At 39.3% G+C, this 21,174-nt stretch overlaps 1 protein-coding gene across 9 annotated transcripts in view; it reads right to left on the bottom strand.

Moving 5' to 3' along the window:
* The window catches only part of SOX5 (SRY-box transcription factor 5), a 650,561-nt gene that overhangs the window by 491,168 nt on the left and 138,219 nt on the right, over window positions 1-21,174 (bottom strand). Inside the window, exon 1 of one of the 9 annotated variants that reach the window (XM_062616813.1) lies at window positions 19,477-19,499. The exons of 7 other annotated variants lie outside the window; for them this stretch is intronic. The gene's annotated coding sequence lies outside the window, so the exon portion shown is untranslated. Of the gene's footprint in view, window positions 1-12,225; window positions 12,290-19,476; window positions 19,500-21,174 lie in introns of those variants that run through there. One more of the 9 variants, XM_062616814.1, reaches the window with a different exon arrangement.

The following is a 21,174-nucleotide window of genomic DNA, read 5'->3' as shown; positions in this document are numbered from 1 at the left end:
AGTAAAACAAGGCTATTGCAAACATCTGCAGGATCTTTCTCAGGGATGAAAAAAAAATAATAATAAAAAAGAAATAATCAAATGCCCTGCCCTCCACCCAGTGTGCATAGAAACTGCAACCATTTACGGTCACTGTGACTCATGTCTCTCCGCATTTCATCTCTGGTTAAAGCTGCTTCCAGTTATACACAGTGTGGTGCACTATGGTGAACAGGGTGAGAGTAACACAGGAACATGATGTTTTCTGCATTTACTTTCATTTTCACAAGAACTTTCTGAGGTTTACAGTTGCTAGTTTTTAACTCTTCAAGTCTTAAGTGTGCCCATTAAGGTTGAGGTGAATCAGTGGAGCAACTAAAAGAAACTGTGTTGCTACACCTTCTGCAGATGAGGTCTTCAGCGTCTTGGGGTATAATCTGGCAAATTTTTATCCACTTTGAAAAAAAAAATAAAATGGTACATGTATAAGAAAAAAGCATAACTGTTTTTGAAAACCTGCTGTCTTCAGAGAAGACATTACCTGCTACTTTCAAACTATGAGCTCTCATTTCACAAGCCAAAATCTGATGCATGTATGGGCCTTTCAGAATATAGCTTTTGACTGCATGAACTAGGAAGAATCACTAGCTGGCTCTGGTTGTTTTTCCCCACTCAAAACTAGTCTGAACAGAGTGGGTTTGGGGTTTTGTTGCTGGTTTTTGTTTTTAAAGTCTCTTTTCTGCTAAAAAAATACCAGCCAGCTTGTGCACAATTACCTCCTCAACATCTACCTGTTCACATGGCTGAGCAACAGAAAAGTCCAGAGGAGTGATGGGTTTTGTTTTTTTCTTATTTCTCTCTTTATCCTTTTTTTCCTTTTTTTTTTTTTTTAATCTATTTGCCAACCAGAGTCATTTATCCCCTATTAGATAAAGTATAATAGACTATACCGAAAGGGTCACTGGCCTTCCATTTAATGATATTGCCGGCACCGATCTACATTTTCCCGACAGTGTCCCTCAACACAGAATAAATGGCTGATCTCTTCACAATAACAGCTGATTTCTCTTTATTAAGCTAAAAAGGTCACCATTTTCTACGGCTGGGCCGCCCTGCACTATTGATAATTTTATGCATAAACAAATGGCAAATTTGTGCCACATAAATATGCATTAGCAATTACTTTTTCCTCGGGCAACGCTCGCCGCATGCAAATGTGTCCCTCACAGGGCCTGGTGGCTTTTGTTTTAGCTCTTGAACAGCTAAACAAAAGAGCACAATAAACAGTTTAAAAATTGTTAATCAATCGGAAATGCAAATGCAAAGGTAAATGGCAAGAAACTTGCCCAAACAAATAAAACTAAACCAAAAAAGCAAAACAAAAATCATACATGGAAATATATAAATTGAAAGGACTATCTGTTTCCTCCCCCCACTTGCATCTTCAACTTTGGGTTTTATTTCTTTTCAGTAAAGAGAGATAGCTAAGGTGCTCTTCTTTCAGCTGCAGTGGAGCTGGTGCTAGCATGGTCCCTATATGGGAGCACCCAGAATGTACACATGGTCAACCCATGTGCACACATTAAGCAGGACCCACACCTACATCCAAAGAAAGGAGCCAAAAGAAGGATGACTGAGGAAACTCACAGTGGTTTAGCTTTCTGTGATCACACATTTCCATCGTAGAATTTTAAAGAAAAGTTACATGTGAAAGAATCACTGAAAAAGCTTAAGCATCTTCTGTAAGCATTGACTTAGGATTTCATTACTGGAAGTGCCCAGAAAATACCAACTTAGTTGTGCCTACATGGAGATGTCTGTAGCAACAGCCTAATGAACGTTGTCACTTGAGAAAGTTGAACTACATATAATTTCCTTCACCTGGAGGTCAGAAAGCTTGATTTTCCCTTGTCTTACCCTTGGACTACTCATTTCCGACAGCAAGCCATAGTTGCATATAAGATGCAGGATAAGGGAAAAATCAGGCCCAGACACTAAACTGGTATGAACACGGAAACCAAAATTGACAATTTTAGGAGAACTGATGATTGCTTTGAATTTTCACCTTCAACAGAGAAGCTTCAGCGCTGTAGAAAACCAAACATGACACCGTGATTAGTATCATTCGGAGGCAGGCTATTACACGTGGACAAAGAATCCAAAAGAATCCAGTTCAGTAATGCAGTAACAACACATTGTGCACAAACATATGCAAAGGCCAGTTGTATGACCCATCCAAGCAACCAGCCTTCTTTTCACATAACTTTCTCAGGCAGTAACTCTGTTTTCATGCCCTCACTTTCGGTAAGAAGGCATGAAATGTAGCCAGCAGAGTAAGCTGCAACTTATTGTTCAAATATGTATGAAAAAGCCAAACTTAAAACATGCGGCTTTATCTTTTGGTCTAACATAAATAAATAAATATATTATTTAAATAGAAATTGAACAGATTAATCGTGTACTTCAAGCATTTCTCAGATGGGGGACATAATACAGCAGGTAACCCACATAACACACATACACACATTTCTATGATGTCAGTGTCCAAGGTTGTTATTTTTAACAAATGGGAATGTTCCTGTCAATGCAAACATTCAGCTGCAATCCTACGTTTTTCCCACCCAATCAGCTGTCATGGAATGAAAATTTCACAGAATTAATTTCCATGAATTATACTAAAAATCAACAAGCTGATTTATTTTTTTTTCTTTACTAATTAATTCAGTTAATTCCTTGCCTTTCAATTTCCATGGGTTTGCCTTGGATGGCTTTGTAAGACTACTGTACTTTAAGACTTTTGATTCCAACAGAAACTGATACAAGTGTTAACAACTGTAGAGCCAGCGGTACCTGGTTTTAATCATTCTCACCCTCAGAGCACTCTACACATGAAGCGGTATAGTATATTGTCATACACAAGATGACAACACACAAGAAAATACACAAGATTGTCATACACAAGACAGGATCTGCCCTCACAAAGCAAAAGTCCTTATTTTAGCCTTTTAACCAAAAGCACTCCCACATCGCAACACATTTCAGCCACAAATCCACAACTTTAAATTTCTCTAAATGACATAATATGATCAATCAACATAATAAATGTGAGATACAGAAAACTCTCCCCTTGACAACAACTTTTCTCTGCTTTGCCCTCTCCATTATCATACACAAAAACCGGATATTGATAGCACCTCCTGCTTCAGGTAATTCAAGCTGGGTGTTGTATACCAGTAAGAGAGAGCACCCTCAGATAAGACATGATGCCTTCTGCCATTGGCATTGGAGCTGCTGAGCAGCTGCTACTCAAGCATGCCCATGCAGTGAAGGGGTATCCACCTGATAGCATACACACTGCAAACCCCAAAGAGTTCAGAAATGACATATCACAGAAATTTGAATACCATTTTGTTAAGTTAAATGTGATTGAAAGACCAATGATTATACACAAAGTTCTCCTAAGGTCGACCACAAAGTGAAAAAAAAAGGCATGAGCAGGTATGCTAAAGCAAGATCAAATAAATTGTTTAAATGTCACTGCAAAGGTAGTTCTCACGAACGTCTCTGTGGCCAGTCTACTGCCATTAACATAGTTAGAAAGTCTGTAATAGGAAGAAAATTATTACTCCATAAAACATTCCTGCAAAGAGACACTACTGCAGAACTGAAATGAAAAGATGTAGCTCAATCTGTTAATGCCCATCCCACATGTGTGAATGTGATGAACATGGGAAAATGAAATGACTGTTGAGTCTCTGTTAACAGAAGCGTATTTTAAATAGTATACATGGATTGGTACCATGTCTTAACAAAATTTGATAGGGTTATTCATGTTAATCTCCCAAACCAGCAGTACCACTACCTAAACAAAACCTCCAAAGAAGATAACAAGGGTTGGTCATTTTCTACAACAGAGGATGGAGTTTTTTTGATGAGAAGTTTGCCACTTGAGAGGATGAAATAGGAATAGAGAAGAAATTATTTTGTCAAATTCAAACCCTCTTTCTCTCTCCCAATGAGCTCAGCTTCTACTCTTCTAACACCAATTTTCAATAAAAGTTATTGTCACTAATGATTCAAAGGCATTTTTTTCTTTAAAAAAGAGAAATGAGCACTCTCACAACTGCAATCTTCATAGAAACACGCTTTTAGTATCCGAGATTTAATTTTTCTTTTTGCTTTGTTTACAGCTTTCCTGGAAAGCTTTAAGACTAAAACTTTCTAATAAAAGTATCCTATTTCTTACACATTCCCAAATGTAAGAGTGAGTTTCTTTAAGAACTTTAATACTGAACAGAGCTATCACTGATAACGTCTAAATACTTGATGTATATATTTTTCTATGCTATGTAGTTGAAAAAAGATAGCTACATGACAATACAGTTGCAGACCCATCTGTATGATAGGCTTTTACAGTGATTTAGTCATATGCCAGTTCCTTCCTTGACACCATAAATAAAATATTATTAGATCATTACACACATGCATACAAACGTATACACACACTGGCCTATGAAGACACTCCAAACAAACTAATTTCAGGCATTACACATTAATCCTGTCCTCCCCCCAGACTAAGTATTAACACTTCAAGCTGTGTTCTTCTAATACAGCTACACCCCTTCTCTTTGATTCTCCATTCTTCTCCCTTCACTTGATTGCTTTCATTTGTTTTGGATTGGGAAACATCAAAAACTGTCAGCAAGAACTTAGCATTGAATTAGTATCAGAAAATTAGTATTTTTCCTAATTAAAGAAAATACGATGTTTTTGTTCTCCCCATCTCCTCCTTCCTCTCCCCTGCCCAACCCAACAATAACCAAAACATGTCTCTGCAATCAATCCAGCATCTGAAAAGCAAGCTGAATTTCTTCTTTCCTGCATTTTCACTACCAGTAATAACTCCATGATTAAGACTCAGCTGACAGTACACATGCCACAGAAGCTGAAAAAAATCCAGCTCACTCCTCCGGTAGCTGACTTGGTCCTGGCGTATGGGGGGAATTGGGGGAGACTTCCATCAGTCACATAAACATGACCAAAGACATTCACAGTAAGGCAACGGTGCCTGCTCAAAGCTACAAAAGGACTCGTCCTGGGCAACTACAGACTCTCAGCAGATAACAGATTTAAGTATTCCACTCGAAATAGTAAGAAAAAAATTCTGAAGGTTTCCATATGAACCCAGCAGAATTGACCAAATGTATCCATCTGTTCGCTTTCATATAAGCAATATGTATGCTGCCAGTATTGGACCTCTTCTAGGGCAGGGCCCTGGGACTTAAATTACATCTGCCACTTCCCCGGTTTACAGCAGCCTCATCAGCAAAGCATGAATTTTTTTTAAAGCCTCAAAATAGCATCCTGAGGAAACACACAAGAAAATGACTGCTTCTACATTTCCTCCCTTTTCTACCTGATGACTTTGCCTCAGTACCTAATATTAATATCAAATGTGATGTTCTGAGCTGAGAAACATGGAAGCACTTCAAGAAAGACTTTTAGTGTCTCATTTCCATCTCCTTAGCTCTGAAGGGGCTATTTCATAAGCAAATTTGAACACCTTCAAGCAACTCATGATGAGAGTATCCAGAATCAAATTAGTTACCTCGCCTCTATTAAAACTGGCAAAGCAGCAAATCCTCATCCCTCCTCACAGTGTATAATCACAGATACAACAGGGTGAGTGGAACCTCAAATATGGCTCCACCTTGCATACCACAAACTTGAATTATAATAGTTTAATACAGATGTTTTTTGAAAATTGATAGTGCTGATGATGTTACTTACTTCATGGTTGCATCTGAAAAAATTGTCATAGCTGAAATTCTGCTTCCTTGAATGCAAAGCAGAATTCCTTACTTTAGCAACTGCAGCCCAAGCAACCAGTCAGCACGAGAAGCAAACCCGTAGTAAAAGCAAAAACTAAATTTTGAGTAATGCACTAAATCTCTGTAATAGTCCTCTTCAGAAGGCATAATTTTCACCAATCAACACCATATATCCTCTGTTACATACTTTGTATTTCTCCACAGGTATCTACTGTAAGTATCGGCAGGAAGCACACCACTACTGGTCAAAACTTCACCACCATAAATGCCACATTCTTAATTGTGGTTGGCCTAATACAACATATACATGTATACATATAAGAAAATAAAAACCAGTGAGTGTAAAAATTGAAAAACTGAACTGTTGTGGCTAAATGCATTACCACTTGTGACCTGAGACACACATCTTTTCTTTGGTCGCCCTGGCTGTCAACTGACATAGCTTAAGCCATTCTTGGATGATCTTGAAATGTGCCTGGGGGAATGGGATTGTTGTGACTTGCCCTTTGCTACCACCCACCTGAATGTCACCCAAGTCAGGGGATGAAGGAGCTCTCAGTTAGCACATATGCAGGAGAGACCTGATAAAAATCAGTATAACATACTGAATGGACTGGCACATGAGGCATGATCCATCCTACAAAGCTCCTGTGTGCCAGCCCTATTGTGCAAACCTTCTTCACTCTAAAGGCTTCACAAACTTCTCCTCCAGCAGCTCTTCTGAGCCCTCAGAAAACTCCCAGATGTCACAATGGAAAGCACTACAAAGACTGTGAAACCTCATGCTTTTCTGCTTCCAAACTGTAAAGACTGGTGAAGCAACCTGATTCAATGTAAAGAGCTAAAGCACAGAAAAAGGAGCACTGATTAAAAGGGGAAAAAAAAAAAAAAAAAAGGAAAAAAGAGAGAGCAGAAGCATAAGTGAAAATGAGAAAGACAAAAATAAGTTAGAATGCCCCACGGAACACATCAGCACTACCAGAGGACACTACCCCAACAACCTGGAGTAACTGCTGGACTTCTGACTGACTCAACCCATCTGTTGCTGTTCTCAAGTACTTAGCGGAAACACCTCTTAATGGACAGTGCGTGCACCACTAATAGCCTATTACCAGCAATTACTCCACCAGCTCAGGTGGCAGTGCTGCCTACTATCTGTAAATGACAGCTCTCTGATGACCTAAGTGAGAGGGAAAAGGCGTTGGTGCTCTACAGGATAATGTTATTTTTCAGCTTTACATTATAAAACTCTGGTTAAAACAGGCTGAATATAAGTGAGCATTCAAGTATTAAGTATTATATATAAGTATAGTATTTTGTAATTAAGATTGTACAATCATTCCCAATTTAGCCATTGAATGCATGAGCTAAGATTCAGTGTTTGTGCATATGCATTGCGATACTCTCTAATTACATGATCACATTCCAATTTATTTTTTTTTCTAGAAGGATATCACCCAAGAACAGCCAGCTCTGGGAATGAACATGAGTTGCATACTTAAAGACAAAGTTGCCTGCTGGACCATTAACTCTTTCATTTTAGGTACTGCAACATGAGATTTGAAGGCCTCAAATTTGCAAGCCAAAAGAAGAACAGTTTTGCAGGAATCCAAAGTCTTTACAGGAAGCCCTTAGTTGTACATGCCCCACTTTCTGACCTGGTACACCTGAACATATACTTGTGGATGCCATATTTTGCAGTTAACCGATGCTATATTTAAAAGATGCAAACAGCTATAATAAAGTGAGTACAACACTTTGAAAAGTCAGATCTGACTTCAGAGGAGTACCTCTGAAGACTTGTAGGGAGAAGTCTAGCCAAACAAAACTCTTCATTTCCCTCTCTCTACTAACTGAACAGAGGCCTTCAGAGAGGAGCCTTGCTGCTTAAGCTGGATACCTTCTCTTCAGTTACCATAATGGAAAAACTAAACAAAAAGGCTAACTGTATCTACCTGTGATCAACCACTCCACTGAAAGCCCAGTCCCTCTTACTAGCCTACTCCCAAGCCAGCTTGGTGCCTGACTTGCCATGTGGTTGTTGTCTCCTGCATGCACAGTAGCTTCACTTCAGAAGGGTAGAAAGTGTTTTTTGTCAGGGTTCTCCTAAGCCAGGTGGCAAGGGCACTTCTCTGGGATATGTGGGTTCAAACACTTTCAGGTGACCCAGAAACTTCCCAGACAAATAAATATACAGAATTAACTGATTTAAATAAACTGGATTGCCTCCAGGATTTAGGTTGCCTGTTAACTACATAAGTAGGATTTTGGTGAATTGGACTGTTTTCTTCCCCTTCATAAACTTTTTCTCTTATCTGTAAAATGGATAAGATCCCAACAAGGTGGATGTTGTAAGAATCAAAAAACATCTTTACAATATAGATGTAGCAGTAATGAACATCGTAGAGAAGTCCATAGGAAGCTTTTGATTTTCATAGGTATTTATTATATCAATAATATTATGAACGTGCAGTATTTAAGAGAGGGTTTGAAAGTGTGCAGAATATGCTGGCCACAGGGCCATACAAACAATAAGGATTAAAAAAAAAAATTGAATATCTTCTCGTTCTGTCAGCACCATCATTTCAGTGGTCTGATATGCAATCATGTAATTAAAGATAGTATCATAATGTGCATATGCACAAAGGGGCTGAATTAAGGTTGTGCAGACAAATCTAATTCTGACATTTCGTACACTTTGAGTGCCTGACTTCACAATCTTTGCGTTCATTTAACAAACAGTTTCTGTGTGTAATACCATACATTATATACACGTGTTGGTAACATCTTCCATATTGCTGCAAATTCTGATTCTGTAAGGTATGTTTACACACATACGAACACACATACTGAAAAAGCAGAACAATATGCAGCCATATTCTGGCCATTGCCCTTTTCTCCTTTGGTAGCATATTCTCACCATTATGTTTATCACCATCAAGAATAAACTTTTCAGGGGTACCAGCAGTTAAAATGTTCATTTACCTTTTACTTTTAAGTACATGGTATGTGTACCAACACTTCCAGCTTCTTGCCCACTGCTAAAAAACATTTTAAATAGCACCTACCATGCATGAGCCATTTGTGGGTCAGAGCACATGTGCACAAATATCTGGAGCCCGAACAGAGGTTCTCCTGCTAAGAAGATCTTGCAGAGATGACCACACCTTGATGTTTTAAGAAGGCAGGATTAGAGCAGATGTTGCTTTTGGCCCTATGCTACACATGGCTCATTAAGCTGCTGATGGGTGCCCAGAAGGGCTTCTGTTCCTAGGGCTGGAGAAAGGACTGCTTTCCATTGGTGCCGGACAGGTAGGCGAATGGCTTGGCCATCTTCTCTCCTAGCTCACTCGGCATAATTCCTACTGATTTAATCATGAGTATGACCAAATTCTTCCTTCTTACAAGCTGTAGTTCAGTTTGGTGTAACCATGAGAAAATACACTTTTTTTTTTAATCCCCTTTTCCTAATTTCAGCTATTTTTTCTATCTATTTACTGAGCAGAACTTTAATCCCGGTACCTAAAGAATGAGCAGAAAGAGCCCCATTAAAACACTCTGCTGCGCTTTCTTGCTCTGACACTGTTTTGCCTGCAAAGCACTGGTCAGACACTAGTGCTTACTTACCCAGTTACTGGATTTTCCAGCCTGCCATCGTATGCCCTCACAGTTATCACAGTATTGATTCTAACTGGGATCTTTGTGACATAGGTAGTTTTGCCAGCTAAGCCCAGAGGAAGATGTTTCATTCCCAGCTGGAAGAAGATGCATAAACTCCATGCATACTCACCATTTATTACCTAATCACTGTCCATTGCTTTACAACACTGACATTCACACAACCAACCTTAAATACTACACACTACGTTGCAGTATTACATGTACTGGTCTACTGCTCTCAACCAGAAGTTCTCAAGACACATTTTTGCTACAGCCAATGTGACAAAATGTATCATTTGGTCAGGTTTTAGTATGTGTGCTCTGGTGTACAATAAATACTGCACTGTTAGACCCCATGAGGCAAGTTAGCGTGACCTCACAGAGGGGAAAATCACCCTGGTTTGTACTAATGATAGCTACAGTGAACTCTGGGACTTAAATAATGGGAATTTCCTCTTGCACAGTTCCACAAAAACAATGCTGAGCACTCACAGACACTAAACCCACCTTGCATCTGAGCTTCCCGAGAGGCAGTTTGCAGTCTCACACAGTTAACAGTCTAGATCTTTTCCTCCTCCTCACACCAGTTTTCTCTTTCAATTTCATAGAATGCAACCTACAGTTGTCCTAGAATTTCAGAAAGTGATAATTTTCTGTAGAGGTAGTTTATCTGACATTGGGCCTATAGCACAGGAGGGCACTTGTAGCTTCTAATCATCCTCTCCATCTGTTCACCATAAGCAATGTTGATCTTCAAATTACACAACCTACACAATCCTGAAAGAGTCTTTTACTTTCCGGTAGGACAATCTGCTCCTTCCCTTTCCCCGTTTATTGCAATCTGCAGGATCCTTGCGCTGCCGCACATACGGAGAATGAGAACATATCAATCCACCCTAAATGACCTCGCAAAGCTGAATCAGTTAACCAAAATAGGCAGATACTGCAGCTTTCCAGTAGACTTTCCGCCCCTTGAAGTTATTTGTAAATCTCTCTCTCTGCAGCACAGACCCTGCAGTAAGACTCTAATTATAAATGTACATGGTCCCAAACAATGCCAAAATTATTAGGTGTCAGTGCTACTGTGGGGCCCAAAATATGGTTCCTTGCAGCCTGCCCTGAGCCATTCTGGCCAACACAGCCCAGTCCTGCTTCAGGCACGCGGCCTTGGAGCTTGCCTGGCTCGGCATCACACCACCCACACCTCCCTCCATGCCCCGCAAGGTATCTGCAACAGCATCGATGGGCAGGAGGGGACCCAAGCCAGCTGGCAGCGCTGCACTCCTTCATCTGCCCAGAAGACAACAGTTTCAAAGCAGAAATGTGATGGGTGAGGTTTCCAGTCAAGAAAACAGGCAACTGTGTTGAGGAAGGAGAGAACCCAGTCACTCAGGTGCCTGACCACGGGTGCTCCCAGAAGCTCAAATCAAATGAAAAGCAGTTAATGCACAGAAAAGAGAAAGAGAGGAAACAGCTACTCTGTCCTCCAAAGCCTCAAATGACCTCTTTGTCTGAAGGATTTATAGTAATAGAGTATATTGGGATATTTTCCTCTGCTCTTCCACCACCATACAGCTGCTGCTCATCACACCCCTCCTGCTAGCAGCAACTGAAAACTGGCCCTTAAAGCACAGCTGAAATACTGGTTCCTTGTCAGCAACACTGTCACCACGGCACCTGGTTTCCATACTACCATTACACACCTTGTGACTTCAATGCAGTGAGCCCCAAGCAGGGAGTAGAAGGCAGCTGTCATCTGTGAAACTGGCTGTCACCCACAGCAACCACACTTCACCACCAGCAATGACCCTCCCAACCCACAGGGAAAGATACAAGATGCTGCTTGTAGCATGCTGCTTGCCTGGTACCATTAGCCATGAGCCAGAAAAAGAGGAGTCCTTGGTGGTAAGTGGCACAAAACCCTGACAAACATGTTTTTTAAAGAAACAGCAAAAAACCCAAAAGACACACAAACACCAAAACAGGTCCATCTGCCCTGTAGCTAAAAAATGCTCCACAACATGGCACTCAGCAACACCAGGTAAATTAGCCCAAGTAGGGACAGTAAGGTTATTACTGCTACTTAAGGGCAGATAGTATGTAGCTAAGTGGCTGCCACCGCTTTGGCAACTACTGCACAGCAATGGCTGGTAATGCTGTACATACTACAAGACTATTGTTGATGTTTTAGCACATAAGCCATTGCATCTGCACTTCTTTTAAAGCTCTATCTCTTAGACATCTGTCAATACAACAGAATTCAGCTTGCATTACATTTTTATTAGGTCTCTATCCCTCCTGTTTCTGGGGAAAGCTGGTATAAGCACTACTTAAGGCCTAAAGTAAAACAAAAACATCAAGATGCACTTTGTTTTCACCTTAACATTTATAAATCAATCTTAGATCTACTTTTTTTTTAGACTAAGCACTCAAAAAATCCCCCCACAAAACAACAAAACAAACAAACCCTGGCCTATTATACATATCTCTCCAGGTATTTGAGACTTCAGGCATAAAAAAAACAAGGTTACCAGGCATGAGTGCAAAGGGATGACTAGCAGTGCCTTACCCCCATGTATGCCCCCAATCTGGCAAGCAGATCTGAAAATGTGACGGTACGACTTTTCCACAGATCTTGATATCATTTGTTAACCATACTACAACATACTATTTGTAGCTGCTTCTGCCTTGTAAACGAAGTCTTTATACACAAGGTCCTGGCAAGAAATTAAAAACATTTCCAAGACATATATACTTTGGTCTTGGGCAAATTTACTCCAGACATCAGAAGTAGCATGTTCTTCTGACACCAGGCAGAGGCAAGGAGCAAGCTGTATGCTATACTAAAGCCCCAAGTCTGTAATTCAATAAACATTGTGATGAGTAAAGACTTCATGTTTTCCTTTCAAAATGTGTATTGTCTGTACTGGTGTTACATACTACCTCTGTCAGCTAATGTGCCTGTGGATCCTTGTAGATTACAACTGAATTTAATCAGCATCAGGTTTGCAAACAAGAGGCAACAGAGATCATACATTTCATTATTCTTTGCTTCTTTGCTTCACATGCATAGATGTTCATGCACTTTATTTGTATGATCAATGGTTACTAAACTACTCCAGCAGCTGTGCAAAGCAATTCTGAATCACGCAATTCAGTGTCAAGATTTTTATGCTGTCAACGTAACATTTTAATATCAGGAGGGCTGAAATTCAAAACAGGTCTGGGTGCATTTAGTTTGCTGGGGTGTTAATTTTCAGAAGTAGCAAGCACTGACAGCTGCTATTGTCTTGAGAGTGAGATATGTGGGTACACCATGTTTGCAATCATATTTTAAGCAGCAGTTTGTACCTGTTTGCCAGACTGCACTGTAGCAACAAGAAAATAATAGAGTATCGATGAGCCTCAGCTATGAGGGAACAGGGTCTGCACAGCAGCCTTTTCCGTCCTTTTCCTAGAAAGAGGTGACTGCAATTTTAAGAAGAAACAAGACTTTAATAAATGCACCCTGGCATGGGAATTATCTCCAAAGCACTAGTTGATATTTATGATTTTAAGTTTCAAGAGGCAACATAGCTTTCACAGTGCCTAGAAAAGGTAACTTAGAAGACATCGCTGTGATAAGTGCCTTGCCAGTGACCATATCTTCTTCCTGTTACTTCCAAACACGTGCCACACTAAGACCAGTACATTCAAACACAGAAAACTTACAACCCAAGATGCAACACTTTCCAGGGACTGACCCATGCTGTAGCACTCATAAGGTTATCCTCTTTCAGTAGTCTTAATTACACATAGGAACAGTTCCAAGCCTCATAAAACCATAACCTACAAATATTCCTACGCTGTTAGATAGAGCCCAAGTTCCACTGCAAATGGCCATATCTTCGGCCCAGACTGTCAGCACACCCCCTTCTAACTGTGTGAAGCAGAAGTAGAAAGTAATAGGCAAGGACCTGGGGGACACAAATGCTGCTTTTTCACTAAGTAAGAGTGGGCACTGAGGGCAAAACATAAGATATAACAGTAGCAAGATAGGAAATAAGCTTAGAAATAAGTTTAAGAAGCTTGAATGTTGTAACAGAAGCCAGGGGAAAACACTCAGTGAACTGTTAACCATAGTGGAATGCCTCCCGTGTGTCAGGGAGGCTGGTGGCAATGATTAATATTCCAGGTACAAAAGAACAAGTAAGTGGGTATCAGTGTGGTTTTTAACTTGAGACCCTGGGGGGAAGGAATTAGCTCAAGCCTGGAACAAATCTCTGGAAACTAATGATAAATCAGACAGAGGGGTCAATGTACTGTAAGGGACACATCTAAAGCCATTATTTTATAAGAGCTGATGGCAATAGCTGCTTGGGAGGGAAAAAATAAAATGCTGATTTTACAGATATTCGGGGGTAGGAATTAACACTCTAGGGGAAAAGAACAGAAAAGACGGCAGGATACAAAGGTCCACCAAGATTTATTGAAAACCAGAGGGGAAATGTAAGCTAAGGGAAATGAATGTTCAAAGCACACAAAATAGACACTGAAAAGCACATTAATTAGACAGAATACTAAAGTAGCCTTTATTTTAAAAATAGAAAAATAAATTAAAAAAAGTCAACTTACCAACAAAACCAAAAGCATGACTGCAATCAAGAGCCAAGGTGCACAGGGCAAGGAGCCCTGTGATCCCAACCACAGTTCAGCCATACTGACTAGATATTCCCCCCCTGCCCTTTTTGGTTTCTGACTACCACTGACTAGGTAATAACTGTCTTAATACATCTAGATTTCTGCATAAAGAGTACTTAGAAAAGATTGATTTGCGCTGCCCAGCAGCAAACATGAATAGCATGGGAAAAAAAATTAACAAAAAGAAAGTGTTAGAAATCACACAGGCTTCACAAGACATGAAAACGGACAAAAGTACTGGCCTTAGTGACTTTTATTTGAAAACGAAGTCCACTCCCCGAACTTCAGATTACATACCCCTTTGTACCAGAGACAGGATAATAAAATGTTGTGTAGCACAATATTAACACGAAACTTGCCCAAGAAGAAATCACTGAATGCATAAACAAACTTTTCCATCCTTACATGCCTTGCATACAACACTCTTTAAATACATGCATGAAGCCGAAGAAAACTTATGTGGAGCAGGTTACAACACGTTCATAGGGCACCATACACTATTATTTACTTGTCAAAACACCACATTCACTCAAGAGGGGTTGGCTTTCAGAGAAGTCAGATAATATTCAATGTCAGGATCTAGTTCATAATAAATGGTATCTAAATGCAACAAGCCACTACAGCACTAAGGATAAAAATCTCCTATTCAGTGCTAATCAAAATATGTAAGAGGTGCTAAATCTTGATGCCTGAAAGAAGGATTAATACATCCCCTGAATACAGGCTTAAGAGTACTGTCACTGCCAGTGTCAGCATCCAAATTTTCTCCATTACTCCTCACGTGACAAGGGCTGTGATAATCATCCTAGTGGACTGACTTACTCAGTGAACTGACACAGTGCATTGACATATGCTGACCACAAATGAGAGGAAGATGTCAAGTATCTGCTACTAAACAGCTGTCCACAAAATAAAATCTCAGTCACTCTGTTGATGGGAAGGGAAGGCTCAGCTGCTCATTTAGAGAGTGGTCTTCAACTTTTTTTTTTGAGAGAGTGAGCTGAGTAGTACACAGCATGCTCAGAGCTCTCCAGTCCCCTACCTATCATGTACTGCAACTATCCAGGACTTCATCCTAAGCAGCTGTCAACTCAACATTTTCAAGAGCAACAAATTCATTAAAATTGTATAATTATTGCTAAAACTTTCCAAGATATCTAGGACATCTAATCATACAGCTTGGATTCAAATTAACAAAGTCTCAAATACTCCAGTCTTAAAAATCCCAGACTATACATCTATATATTTGTCAAATACCACAAATTATTCAGATTATTAAAAAGGTCTTATCCTTAAATTACTCTTCTACTTGTAAAATTCAGCTCCCGTAGTAACAAAACTTCAAGTGAAAAGAATTCAGAAGAACAAAATTAAAATTAACATACACATGCTAGAATGTAGATCTTTCAAGAGAGATTAGATAAATAGCATTGGCAACCAGTCATTGGTAAACTAAAATCAAAATAAGCAAAAATCCCATTAAAACCCAGCAACATTAGTAAGTATGCAGCAGCAGAAATGCTATAGGCCACAAAGGGACACGATTTAAGGCACCAATTTCATTGGAGTTGGCCAAAAGCACAGAACACACACAAGTCAGATGGTAGGAAAATACAGAACAAAGTATACAACCATTTCTTCAAACTTTGCATCCAAATTACAACTTCCAAGCAAATCTCCAACTCCTCACATCCTTGATTTTGTTTCCCGCAGTATAAAAGCCTGTTTTGCCATCTTCCAAGCACAGGGCACTATTAGAAAAGATGATGGTGGTTCTCATTATTTATCTGCTCTCGAATGAATGTAGAAATCATTATGTCAAACTTCATATTTGGAAAGATAAAAGATATCTGAGGTAAACTGGGATAAAAAAAACTGGTAGCTACCTGCAGCAGCTCAGAGGTATGCAAAACATTCAGGTAAACATAAGGGAGGAAGTTTAATGGGCAAAGTGAAGATGAGACTGCCAAAAGTATGTGAAAAAAATTATCACACAGGGTTTGCAGTATCCTCATCATCATCACTGTAGAGCATAGGATATGCACAGGAACAAAAGAGGGCATTACCCCACAGATTCTGTCCTCTGTAATTCCACAACATAACTAAATTTTACCATTCCTTTCTCATTACTATTCTTGTCACAATTAACACAGTGGAAACTATACAGTTGATGTCCCAGTTGTACAGCTTAATGTCAAGTGGTACGGCTTGATATCCCAGTACTTCTTACACAGGTTTTTCCTGGTTGTGAACTGGTTGCAGTACTTTGTCCCTTTCCCTCCCCTCCTTCCATAGGGAGCCTTCATCTCAAGCTAAATCTTACACAGAAGCCACCAGTTTTTCATTTCAATCTGATTATCAATTTGCACCTCAGCAAAGGAAGGCTAGAACTCTATTGTTTTGTTAATTGTCAATTTGCATCTTTGAAAGGTGTTGTGCATTTTCTTCTTTTGGCAGGTTAGGACTAATTCTGTATGTTAACATATATGTAGGTGGTGTGGATAAAAAACATTTTCTTTAGAATGCAGTCCATTTAAGATGCGCTAGGTTTATTTATTTTCTTCTACTAAGTTGCTTCATTTTCTTGGACAAATCTTGTTCAAAAGCTAGTAGGGACCCCTCTGCCTAAGAAGGGACTAAAAGGATAAAGCCTCTTTTCCAACAGTTATTTAAACAAAACTCTCAAAAATATTTCAGATTCCAAGCTCTGAATGAGAAGGTGACCAAAGCCACTTCTAGGGTGTAACAGCGCAGACTTTATCTTAGCCACTAATAGGTGTGATATACATGATACCTGATGGTCCTACAAGTCACCATTCGAGGTGGAACTGTGTGGAAGAGATTTTTTTAAATCGTCCAAGCTACAAAAAAATAGAAAAAGCCTGAAAAACACTGACACACAGAAGTTTTCTGGATAATGCTGAAGTGAGAAAAGTTAGCAGAAACTCCTGCTAAAATATCAGATGGTGACCAAGTCAAGCACTCTAGCTGAGACTACAGTCTACCCAAATACAGAAAAGTCAAATGCAATAACTACAGGAAGACTTAGCAAGACAAAAAGCCTTAGTTTCACTTAAGTTCATGTCTTGTTATCATCTTCACGCAAAACTGGATGAAGAATGAGAGTGAGAGGAAAAGAACCAGAAAATTACATATTGTCTTTATACACTTGTCAATGCTCCACTTAAGGTCATGTTACTTTCTTATGTTAGGATTGACCAGTATTAACTTTATCTGCCAGCACATGCAAAGTTTTTCTACTAGGAGTTAATAAAATAAACCAATCCTTTTTAAAACAAAAAATGAAACAAACTGAAAGTCCTGACAACTGGAACTCTGGCTGTCACAGATCTCACAGAGCAAGATCAAAAGAGAAATGTCATTAAATCTTCCATTACTAGTCCTAGAGAGATGAATCCAAGCTTTGATGGCAAAAGCATCTCAAATAATAGGCTTCCATATTCTTTAACTCTGTGAACAACTGCAAGTCCTGACCAGCTTTGATTGTTTACAAGCTGCAGAATCTGGACTCAAGTCAGCTGTGCTCTCACAACTTTAAGTTTGATTTCCAAAGAAATCTGGAAAGCAGGTTAAGAGGAACTGGAACCCTGAACGTCTGTTAAAACTATATAAAGGAACAGGAAAGTATTTTATTATCCACATCGGAAAACATTCTTACTTTTACAGACTTCTCTCAGCAAGCTCAGACTTGTTATAATGCCCACCAGCTATATGTTTGTGAACATCAAGGACATTTATACCTATCATACCAGAAGAAATATATGTGTCCAAAAAAACCAGGAAGAGAAAGAGCCTCTGCCTTCAGGGAAGGCTCTGTAATCAAATCATCCTATTTTACATATAAAAGTATGCCCAAAAGTTAAAGGTCGGTGTACATTTGAGCACTGGGAAGTTTGCGGTGTGAGCAAAACACTGAACTTGGTTCTGTTGAATCACTAGGAAAAATAAAATAATGAAAAAATAAAAACAATTTTAAAAAATCAAAGGTTCAAAATTCATTCTTATGTAAATTATTAAAACTAATTCCTATAACTGGGGTTGCAATATTACAAAATCTGACTCTCATGGAACTCCTAGAACTTCTTGTTTTCTTGTGACAGGAATGACAAAAGCAGGTTCCTATGTAAACTTTGAAGGACACCTGGGTTGAACACAAAAAGATTAGGTCTGGACCTACACTCCATTGCATCATCGAGACTTGACTTACTTTCTTACTTTTACAATGCCCCCTTGTAGAAAACTTCAAAATTAATGGAAATATGGAAAGCCTTCTCTCAAAACTAAAAAAATAAATAGATCAATAACTATGTAATTCAGGCCTTTCGCTGATAAATCCAATCACATAGGCAGATCCAAGCAAACCATCTAAACAAAAGGGCCTATTGCAGAGTTGGCATCCCATTTTGACAGTAAAGGTAGGCAAGGAGAGATGTTTTTTTTATTTAAATTGACTCACCCACCCTTTCATGATGGACAAACAATATAGGATACATACTAAACAGTTTGAACTTATGCACAAACATGCTTTATTACATAAGGCAGAACTTAGATCTGTTGAGGTTTTGATACCATGGGACACAGAGCAGGAGACCCATAAGCTGTACTGTCAGATGTATTCCTTGATTAAAAATAATTTTTTTCCTATTTGATGGTTGGATGATCAAGTATAGCTCTGCTTTGGGTTTGACCTGAATTTCTCTTAGTTTTACTAAAGTATAAAAACTGGTAAAATGTTTCAGCAATGTGACAAGTCTCACGTACATGTACTGAATTATCTCACCTAGTCTCTCTACATTATGCCCTGGCAAAAAGAGGAAAAACTCCTCAACTGGAGCCTAACATTTCAGCCAGTGGCATTCCCTAACAGAGACGTACAGTAAAAACTGCACTTTTTACCACAGTTGTGCACATAGCGATCCTACAATAACTCGTGGATCTACAGTGGCTGAAGATAGATAATGCTCTAACACATATATATACAAGAAACTGTGCCTATTCACAAAAGTAGAGCGGTCATCAATTTCCAAGACATGTCAAAAATCTTTCAAATACTCCACAGATCAACTCAGCACTTCCGGTAGGACATTTAAGCGTCTGGGAACACATCTCCTGACTCAAAAGAGTAAGGATGAACAAAAGCCATTAAAAAAAAAAAAAACAACTCAACCAATTATAACCTGAGAGGTTTGCTTTTCCCTTCAAACAAACCAACTAATTTTTTCAAAAACACCTCTTTTTTTTTCCCCCTCTCCTTTACTGCTCCAGAGCAGTAGTTCAAGTGTGTTTACTATCCTCTACAATTTACCCTATGCTCCACTCCAGTGCAAGGACCCTGTTGTGTTCTCCACTCCTGGAATAAATGCCAACAGACTTCTCCCACAGTGCAGAACACTGCCTGAGACACAGCACATTAGCTGGACACAACACCTCTGCGAATATGACTTGACCTGAGGCAAATGGGAACACTGGACCAGACCACCTATTGAAAGAATCCTGAGAGTCCTCTGAAAGATGAAATTCTGATTTCCTCACTGATATCCAAGTAATAAATTTCTAACAATTTTACTATATCAAGAACTTCACCAGACTAAAACACCACCACCATTTTTATCCTTCAGATACCCAGTAGGGCTTGACAATAATTCTCCAAGCACCAGAACAAAAGGTTAAACGTGGTAAAGCCTAAGAATTTTTATGAGGAAGTGCTTTTAGAAGTGTATCAGTGTACTGACAGATCAGAGACAGGAGAAGCACTTGACTCTGACCTCTGCAGAGCACAAGCTATCTGGAGCAGAAACTCCCTCTCTCACATACACACTTCATACTACAGCAATACACCCATCTTTCTGCAGTGTAGTAACAACAATAAATAGGGAGGCAGGATGAGCTCTTCTGCCAAGGCAATTCTGAGTTTAGTAAGGGGATAAAGATAGGAGAGGAAAACAGAAGAACGACAGGATTTACAAAAAGGAATACTCTGCTATTCTATCTACAGCCCTATTAACACTGCAATGGCTTTAAATTGATGCAACTTTAAAAAATAAAAGTCACATCAGTGCAACAGCTCTATTCTAGTACTTCTCCTGGCCCAAACTATCAAACCTGTATCATCCATGATGCTCAGTGGATCAAGACATTTTCAAGATTTGACAGGATGTGTCCAGAACATCAGGACAATCTTAGTGCATTTTTATCCTATTAATTTTTGTTCTGTGAAAAACTCAGTAAAACATTGCTCTGATTACATCCCCAGTCAGAAATTCTAACTTCTGCTGGCATTAAAACAGCCTGTCAAAGCCAGTGGAAGTGCCTGCCAGAACATCACTTCCATTGCTTCCTTTCAGAACTACAACAGTGTCTTGTTATTTAGTTTTCAAGTACTTTATGATATTCATGACCTATAGTTAATAAGTTCATTTCTAGCCAAACTCAGCAGCAGGAAATTTTCAGCTTATTCTTCTGATACTTTCCTCTCTTGCCTTCATCCTACTGTGTCTTCGTTATAGCCTAAGAACGGTTGCATTGCAACTCCTTTGATTCATTATCCTGTTTCTGCTTCAGAGAAAGATGAAAGAAATCCTATGCTAACCACCTGGATGTTTGTCCATCCTCTTAAAATGTCCAGTTGCAGCCCAAAATTCATGTGTTATTCTGGGAGGAGCAGACTAGTGCCATACACACTATTTTAAATAAGGATGTACTCCAATTGGTTTCTATGCTATCCTCTTATCCCAGTCTTGGTGCACCTAATCCCTCAGCTACTTCAAATGGCATTCACCCATTGCACATACATCTTAGCTGAGGTTTCAATGATTTCACCTCCCTCTCCCAAATCAGTGAAGGTCATTCAGAACCTTGAAGCTATACAGCTATATCTACTCTCTTCAGTGACCATACCCCTCTTTTTTGGTTCTTGATCCTCTTATATGCTTGTCCAACTATTATAACCCTTCTTATTTAACCAGGCTATTCTCAACCTGGAGACTTGCTAGGGACTTGCAGG

This window comes from Pezoporus occidentalis, unplaced genomic scaffold (assembly GCF_034315485.1).
Source record: "Pezoporus occidentalis ecotype Australia unplaced genomic scaffold, CSIRO_AGI_Poc_V1 ctg19, whole genome shotgun sequence".
Taxonomy (NCBI): domain Eukaryota; kingdom Metazoa; phylum Chordata; class Aves; order Psittaciformes; family Psittacidae; genus Pezoporus; species Pezoporus occidentalis.
The sequence above is the reverse complement of the archived record's forward strand: the minus strand, read 5'-3'. Positions and strand labels throughout refer to the sequence as shown.